We start from the raw sequence: 8,290 nt of genomic DNA, 5'->3' as shown, positions 1-8,290 counted from the left end.
TGGTTGGCCTCAGTTCCTCATCTGTAAAATGAGCTGGGGAAGATAATGGCAAGCCTTCTTTGCCAAGAAAACCCCAAATGGGGACATGAAGAGTCAGACACAAGTGAACAACAACAGTAACACACACACACACATGCACACACACATATGATGGGAGATAATTATCCAGAACAGAAGACTTTGATTTTCCTCCCAAGCATAAGGATCTAAAAGGAAATACATAACACAGAGGAGGGGTCAGTGCCAGAGTTGCTAATTAGTCGTGGGGCACACTGCCTGGCTTTTGTTAGCTGGGTGACTCTTGCCAAAAAGGCGTCAATCTAGACAAGTTTTGGCCACTCTACCCTAGCAGAGTGAACGTAAGCCGGATGAGCTCGAGAGATGAACATCCCAATGGAGACTCACAAAGCCCTGCACAGCAATAAACCCACAAAACCCAGCCCTATGTAGCCCAACAGAAGGAGCAACAACACCATCAGGAATAGTGAGGGTCCTGCAGAGCTGGAGATGGTACTTGCCCCTCCCCTGTGTGTGGTTCCTGTGTCTTCTTTCTCCCAACTGATGATGTGTGTATTTATGGAAGGATGGGCCCTGGGTTTATCGGAGGAACGTTCTAGTGAAAATCATCTTCTTAGGCTATTTCATCAAAATGTCCTCACTTGAATAGAGGTAACAGCAAGAATAAGAATAAGAAAGATATTTATATGGCACTTACTACGCGCTAAGAATGTCATAATTGTTGTATCGTTTAATCCCCATGATGACCTTGAAAGGTAAGTGCTGTTATTACCCCCATTTCAAGATGAGGAAACTGAGGCGAGCGGAGGTTAAATAACACACCTAGGATCACACAGCTAGTAAATGTCTGAGGCTGGATTTGAACTCAGGTCTTTCTGACTTCGGGTCTGGCCTTCTATCCGCTCCACCACCCAGTTGCCCAAAGTATGTGTTCTGGATGACTACAGAAAAAGTAAGACTACTGGTGGGGGCTCATGAGCTACCGTGTTGAATATCTGCAGGCCCACAGAGTACCTAAACCTGGGGGTAGCTATTCAGAGGATCCCATCTGTGTGGGGGAGAGAGAGAAGGGGGGAGGGGGAAGAGGAGGGAGAGGGGAGAGAGAAGCAGGGGAGGAAGGGGGGAAGGGAGAGATGGGGAGGGGGCAGTGCCGCAGGAACCACATATAAAATAATAATAATATGGTACTTCACCCAAAAAAATTTTTTTGAGGAAAATGCTTTGACAAATTGAATATGTCTAGGAGTGTGTCATTATTATTATTAGCTGTCTCCAAGTATTAGAAGGGTTGTCATATGGAGGAAGAATTGGGCTTGTTCTGTTTGGCTTCAGAGGGCAGTGCCCAGAGCACCAGGGGGAGCTGTAAAAAGGTCCGTTCCGATCCGATGTCAAGCAGCACGGCCTGACCATCTGAGCCGTCTCTGCCTGGAGTGAGTTGGCAGGCCAGGGTTGGGGGGAGTGGGCTCCCCTTCATTGGAGGCCTTCATGCAGAAGCAGGATCACCATTTGTCCAGTAGGAGGTATTGGGGTTATCTGGGGTAAAGACTGGACTACCCAGCCTCTGCGGTCCCTTCCAATGCTGAGATTCTTTGATCTTCTGGGACCCAGACACAGTACCTGTGCCACAGAGCTGGCATCAATGAAGACAGAGCTACTCTAGCCCAGATCCGGCTTTTCAAATTCCAGCTGTGGTATTTACCTATGTGACTGTGCAATTCAACTCAACGGATACATTCGGCATCTGCCATGTAGCCGGCTGGGTGCCGGGAGCACAGACACAACACATCGAAAAGGCCCTGCCTTCAGGAAGCTTATTGGGGAAATGCCATCCGTGTATACATCTCAAGTTCCCCTTACCCCCCTCTCTGGAGGAGTGTTTCCAATCTTCTCTTCCCTGCTCACACCCCCCATGGCACGCCTTGAGGATTTTACATCATAAGCCACTGACAAAAAATAAGGCTGTTGGTAGGGAGCTCCCCCTCCCCTCAACCCCTCTAGCGCTGATAACCCTCCACTCTCTGTGCCTTCACCCCTGTGTCACATGATGAGGCAGCCCTTCTTGCCAAGGCCTCCCCATGCACAAGGGATCCCATTCCAGCCCCCCACATTCATCCCTACTCTATCTCTAATCTTCAGTCTCTCCCTGGCTACTGTCTCCTTCCCTGCTGTCTACAAGTATACCCAAGTCTCGCCGCCCTAAAAAAGAACCCTCACCAGCTCCTACCATGTCCTCCAGCCATCGCTAGAGCTCCACTCTCCATCTCAGCTGCAATCCTGGAGAAAGGCATCTATGTCCACTTCCTTTCCTTGCATTCTCTTCCTAACCCCTCACAATCTGACTCGAACCCTATCATTCCACCCTAAGTTACTGTGGCCTCTTAGTTGACCTGTCCAGTGACCTTTTCTGCCTTCTCATTCCCCTTGACCTCCCTGAAGCCTTGGACGCTGTTGACTACCTTCTCCTCCTGGATACACTCCTCTCTGTTTCTGTGATTCACTCTCTCCTGCTTCTCCTCTTCCACATCCGACATCTGCTTCTCAGTCTCTTTGGCTGGATCTTCGGCTTGGAGCTCACCAGCTCCAAGTGTCCCCCAAGGCTCTGTACTGGACCTTCCTTACTCTTGGTGCTCTTTCACCGGGTGATCTCATCGGCTCCCATAGATTCAATTATGAACTTTTATGCAGCTGATTCTCAGCTCTACCTGTCCAGCCCTAGTCTCTCTCCCGAGCTGAAGTCCCCCATCTTCACCAAACTGCATGGCTTGTAAGGAGAGGAGAGGAGAGAGAGAGAGAGAGAGAGAGAGAAAGAGAGAGAGAGAGAGAGAGAGAGGGAGAGAGGGAGAGAGAGAGGGAGAGAGGGAGAGAGAGGGAGGAGGAGGAAGAAGAGGAGAAGAAGGAGGAGGAGGAGAAGAAAGAGAAGGAGGAGGAGAAGAAGGAGGAGGAGAAGGAGGAGAAGGAGGAGGAGAAGAAGAAAAACAACAAGGAAGATGAGGACAGCAAAGACAAGGAGGTTGAGGAGGACACTGAGAAGGACAAGGAGGGAGGAAGAAGAAATGAGGATGATCCCAAGGTTGCCAGCCTGGGTGAGTGCAAAGATGGTGATGCTCTTAACAAAGAGAGGAAAGTCTGTGGGAGAGTTGGCTTGGGGAGAAAGATAATGAGTGGTTTTGGACATGATGAATTGGAGATGTGGAGGCTTCTCAAATGAACATGTTAAGCAGGCAGCCAACGGTATAGGATTAGAGCTCAGGGGAGAGATTATTCCTGGATATATGGATCTTGGAATCATTTGTTTTTGGGTGTCAAATGATAATGAACACACAGGATCAACAAGAGAAAGATGGTCGAGATGGGAGAGGGGAGTTTGGAGAAATGCCCTCACTTAGTAAGTGGGAGAAGGGTGACATTCCAGCTGAGGACACCAAAAGGAGAGGTCAGACAGGTAAGAGAAGGGTCAGGAGAGAACATTGTCATGGACATGAAGGAAAGAAGTAAAGTCCAGTAGGAAGGAGTAATTATGTCATTGAATATAGCAGTTAAGAGATAAAGACCCAGCCCAAAAGCAAGAGATAGAAAGACAATTTCCATCTACAATTACTGTAGACAACATAAAATATTTGGGAGTCTACCATCCAAGACAAAACCAGGACCTATGTGAACACAATTGCAAAACATTTTTCACACAAATAAAGTCAGATCTAAATAAATGGAAAAATATCACTTGCTCGTGAGTAGGTCAAGCTAATATAATACAAATGACAATTCAACCTAAATTAATTTACTTGTTTAATGCTATACCAATTAAACTACCAAAAATTATTTTGTAGAGCTGGATAAAATAATAACAAAATTCATTTGGAAGAACAAAAGGACCAGAATATCAAGGGAATTAATGAAAAGAAATGCTAGGGAAGGTAGCCTAGCCATACCAGATTTTAAACTGTGTTATAAAGCAGCAATCATTAAAACTACTTGGTACTGGCTAAGAAATAGAGTGTTGGATCAGTGGAATACATTAAATACACAAGACACAGTAGATGATGACTATAATAATCTACTGTTGTCAACTGGACATCCAATTTGAGATGTCCTAAAGGTAGTTGGAGATTCCAAATACTCCAGCTTCTCAGATAAAAACTCACTATTTGACAAAAACTGCTGGGGAAAATGGAAAATCATATGGCAGGAGCTGGGCATAGACCAGTATCTCACATCGTACGCCAAAATAAAGTCAAAATGGGTTAAGGATTTAGATATAAAGGCTGATACTATAAGTAATCTGGGAGAGCAAGGAATAGTTTACCTGTCAGAGTTATAGAGAAGGGAAGAATTTATGACCAAACAAGAGGTAGAGAATATTATGAAATGCAAAATGCATGATTTTGATTACATTAAATTGAAAAGTTTTTGAACAAACAAAACCAATGCAACCAAGATTAGGAAGGAAGCAGAAAATTGGGAAAGAATTTTTACAACCAGTATCTCTGATAAAGGCCTTTTTTCTAAAATATACAGAGAACTGAGTCAAATTTATAAGAATACAAGTCATTCCCCATTTGATAAATGGTCAAAGGATATGAACAGGCAGTTTTCAGAGGAAGAAATTAAAGATATCTGTAGTCACATAAAAAATTGCTCTAAATCACTATTGATTAGAGAAATGCAAATCGAAACAACTCTTAGGTCCCACATCTCACCTGTCAGATTGGCTAACATGACAAAACAGGAGAATCATAAATTCTGGAGAGGATGTGGGAAAACAGGAATATTAATGCATTGCTGGTGGAGTTGTGAAATGATCTAACCACTCTGGAGAGCAATTTAGAACTATGCCCAAAGGGTTATAAAAATGCGAATACCCTTTGACCCAGCAATACCACACATAGGGCTGTATCCCAAAGAAATCATACAAGTGGGAAAAGGACCCATATGTTCAAAAACATTTATAGCAGCTCTTTTTGTGGTGGCAAAAAATTGGAAGTCAAGGGGATATCCATCAATTGGGGAATGGCTAAACAAGTTGTGTTATATGAATGTAATGGAATACTATTGTGCTATAAGAAATGAGGAGCAGATGGACTTCATTATAACCTGGAAAGACTTACGTGATCTGATGCTGAGTGAGGGGAGCAAAACCAGGAGAACATTATACATGATTACAGACACACGGTATCTGTGATGACTAACTTTGATAGACCTGGCCCTTCTGAGCAATGCAAGGTTCAAAGACAGAGCCAAAGGACTCATAATGGAAAAAGCTATCCACATCTAAAGAAAGAATTATGAAGTCTGAATGCAGATTAAGGCAAACTATTTGCTCTTTTCTCTTCTTTTTTGGTTTTGTTTCTTCTTTCTCATGATTCATTCCATTGCTTATAATTCTTCTTTACAACTGGACTATTGTGTAAATAAGTGTAACGCGAAGGTATATATATATATATATAGCCTATACCAAATTACATGGCATCTTGGGTGGAGAGTGGGGAGGAGAGGAAGGAGGAGAAAATTTGGAACTTGAAAACTTGAGGAACTGAATGTTGTAAACTAAAGCTAAATATAAATAAATTTTTTTTTAAAAAAGAGATAAAGTCCCATAACGTCCCTAGGCCTCAGTTTCTCCATCCATAAAATGAGGTAAATGGACTTTATGATCTCAGTGGGCCCTACCTGATCTAAATTCAGCGACCCTAGATTCCCCTGGCAGTCCCTGAACAGCTTGACAAGTCTCCGTTGTTGTCCTTCCAGACATCTGTCTCTCACCAAGACGTGTAACTCAAATCAGTCGCACATCTCCAGTAAGGTAAGGTTAACAAACAAAGCATTTTCCTGAAAACAACTCCACACAGAAGGGAGTGAAACAAGTATTTTTCACCTTTTGCATTCTGTGTCCTAACATTCCAATCTCCTTAGCTCCCTTCCTCTGACCCACAGGGCCTCCATGAAACCAGGTAGGTCCCTTACCCTCTCAAGGCTCTGCCCTCAGCCCTCTCCTCTTCTCCCTCTACACAGATTCATTTAGTGATCTCATCAGCTCCCATGGACCAAACTACCATCCCTCTACTGGCACTTCTTAAATCGGTTTATCCTGCTCCAACCTCTCTTCCAATCTCAAATCTCCAGCTACCTTTAGGACATCTTGAACCGGATGTCCGGTTGACATCTTACACTCAACATATCCAAAACTGAACCTATTATCTTTTCCCCCAAATCCTCCCTTCTTCCTAACATCCCTATTACTGTTAACAATATCAGCACAACAGTCACCCAGGCTCCCGACCTAGGTGTCAGCCTCATATTCTCACTCTCTCGCACACACCCTATACCCAGTCTGTTGCCAAATCCCATGCATTTCTACCTGCACAACATCTCTTGTATATGCCCAGGTCTCTTCTCTGGCACAACCACCACCCTGACACAAGCCCCCGTATTTCTAGATGATTCCACTAGCCAGCTGGTTAGTAACCCCACCTCATATGTCTCCCCACTCCAGTCCAGCTGATCTTCCTAAAGTGTAGGGCTGATTATGTCACCACCACCCCCCCATTCGATCAAATGCAATGACTCCCTATCGCTTCCAGGATCACTTATAAATTCCTCTACCTTTAAAGTCCTCCGTAACCTGACTCATTCCTACCTTTCCAGCTTTCTTGTTTCTTATGCCTCCTCATGTACTCTGAAATCCAGTGACCCAGTCTCTTTGCTGTTCATCACACTAGACACTCCATCTCCTAACTCTGGCCATTTTCACATGCTGTCCCCCAAACACAGAACTCTGTCTCTCCTCATCTCTGCCTCCTAACTTCCCTGGCTTCTTTCAAGTCTTTGCTGAAACCCCACCTTCTACAGGAAGCCTTTCCCAATCCTTCTTAATTCTAATGCCTTCCTTCTGGTGATTGTTTCCTATTTATGTTGTATGGACTGTTCAAAGAGGACTGGTACCTCTGGTGGGTCGCCAAGTCCCTTTTGAGGGCCGCTCATCCACCTTTGGTGTCCACCTTTACCCAACCCTCACCTGCCCAGCGGCCACATCCCAGTAAACCATCTTGGCAGATGAGCTAAACCAGGTTGATGGTAACCCTCCAACCCCTTTGATGAGTTAGGGGGTATCTAACCTAAGCATGTGCAGACTTCCCCTGGCAGAATGGGCTGTTCCAACAGCCGTGAAGGTGGCTAAAGCAGGCACTGTGGGGCACTTAGAGCCTGGTCAGACATTGAAAATGTCAAGATCATCCACTGCATCCTGAGCCATCACCGGCCATCTTTATGTCCTGCCATTGGACTCTGCCAATGACTGGAAGAGAGAACGAGGCTGCAAAACTGTGTGACTCTGTTTCACTTAAATCCACTTCGTGCACGAGTCAAGACGTCACCCTATGATGTCATTGGCCCTCTTGGAGAATGAACAACAATGTATCCTGTCTGTAGCTTGTTTGTACAAAGTTGTTTGCATGCTGTCTTCCTCATTAGATTGTAAACTACTTGGGCACAGGGACTTTATTTTACTTTTCTTTGTATTCCCAGCATTTGACACAATGTCTGACACATAGTTGGCCCTTAATAAATGCTTGTCGACTGACTAATAGACTTCATTGGTTGTAGTGCCCTGCATCAAATACATTCCAATTTTACAAATGAGAAAATTGAGGAGCTAAAAGGAAAAGGCCCTAGTCCTGCCTAGCTGACCACTATCAAAGAGCTGGGATTTGAGCCGATCTCCCGATTTTACATGCAGCAGGACATTCTCCATGCCGGGCTGCCTTCACCTGAGCAGGATGGAGCCCATGACCAAAGCCCAGACGCAGAAAGCTAGCCATACCTGCACCAAAAGAGGAGAAGAAAGGGAAAGGAAAGCTGAGGAACATTGGATGCCAAGAAGAGACACACAGGTAGAAATCCATGAACTCAGTTTCCCCCCTCGGTCAAATGGCATAAAGATGTCCTCAGTGATCTGTCCAATGGGTCCTTCAGGCTCTGATCCTAGAAAATCATTCACTTCAAAGGTATTTCTTCTAAGATCCCACCATTGTACATTTGCTGTATAACTTTGGATGAGTTCCTGTTTCTGGGCCTCAGTTTCCCCATATGTAAAACATTGGACTTATGGTGTCTAATACTCATTCTGCTCTTATCTGCATAAAAGCACATTATGACCAAGCTTGTGAAATTGTAGCCATTAAGGAATGCCCAATTTCGTGTCCAGGGGCTCTGACTTCCAGGGAGATGGAAGTATCTGGAGTTAGTTCCTGATGATGTAAAGGCCCTTTCCTTCAGG

This window comes from Trichosurus vulpecula, chromosome 2, assembly GCF_011100635.1.
Source record: "Trichosurus vulpecula isolate mTriVul1 chromosome 2, mTriVul1.pri, whole genome shotgun sequence".
In the NCBI taxonomy this organism is placed as follows: Eukaryota; Metazoa; Chordata; class Mammalia; order Diprotodontia; family Phalangeridae; genus Trichosurus; species Trichosurus vulpecula.
Note: the sequence above shows the minus strand (reverse complement) of the source record.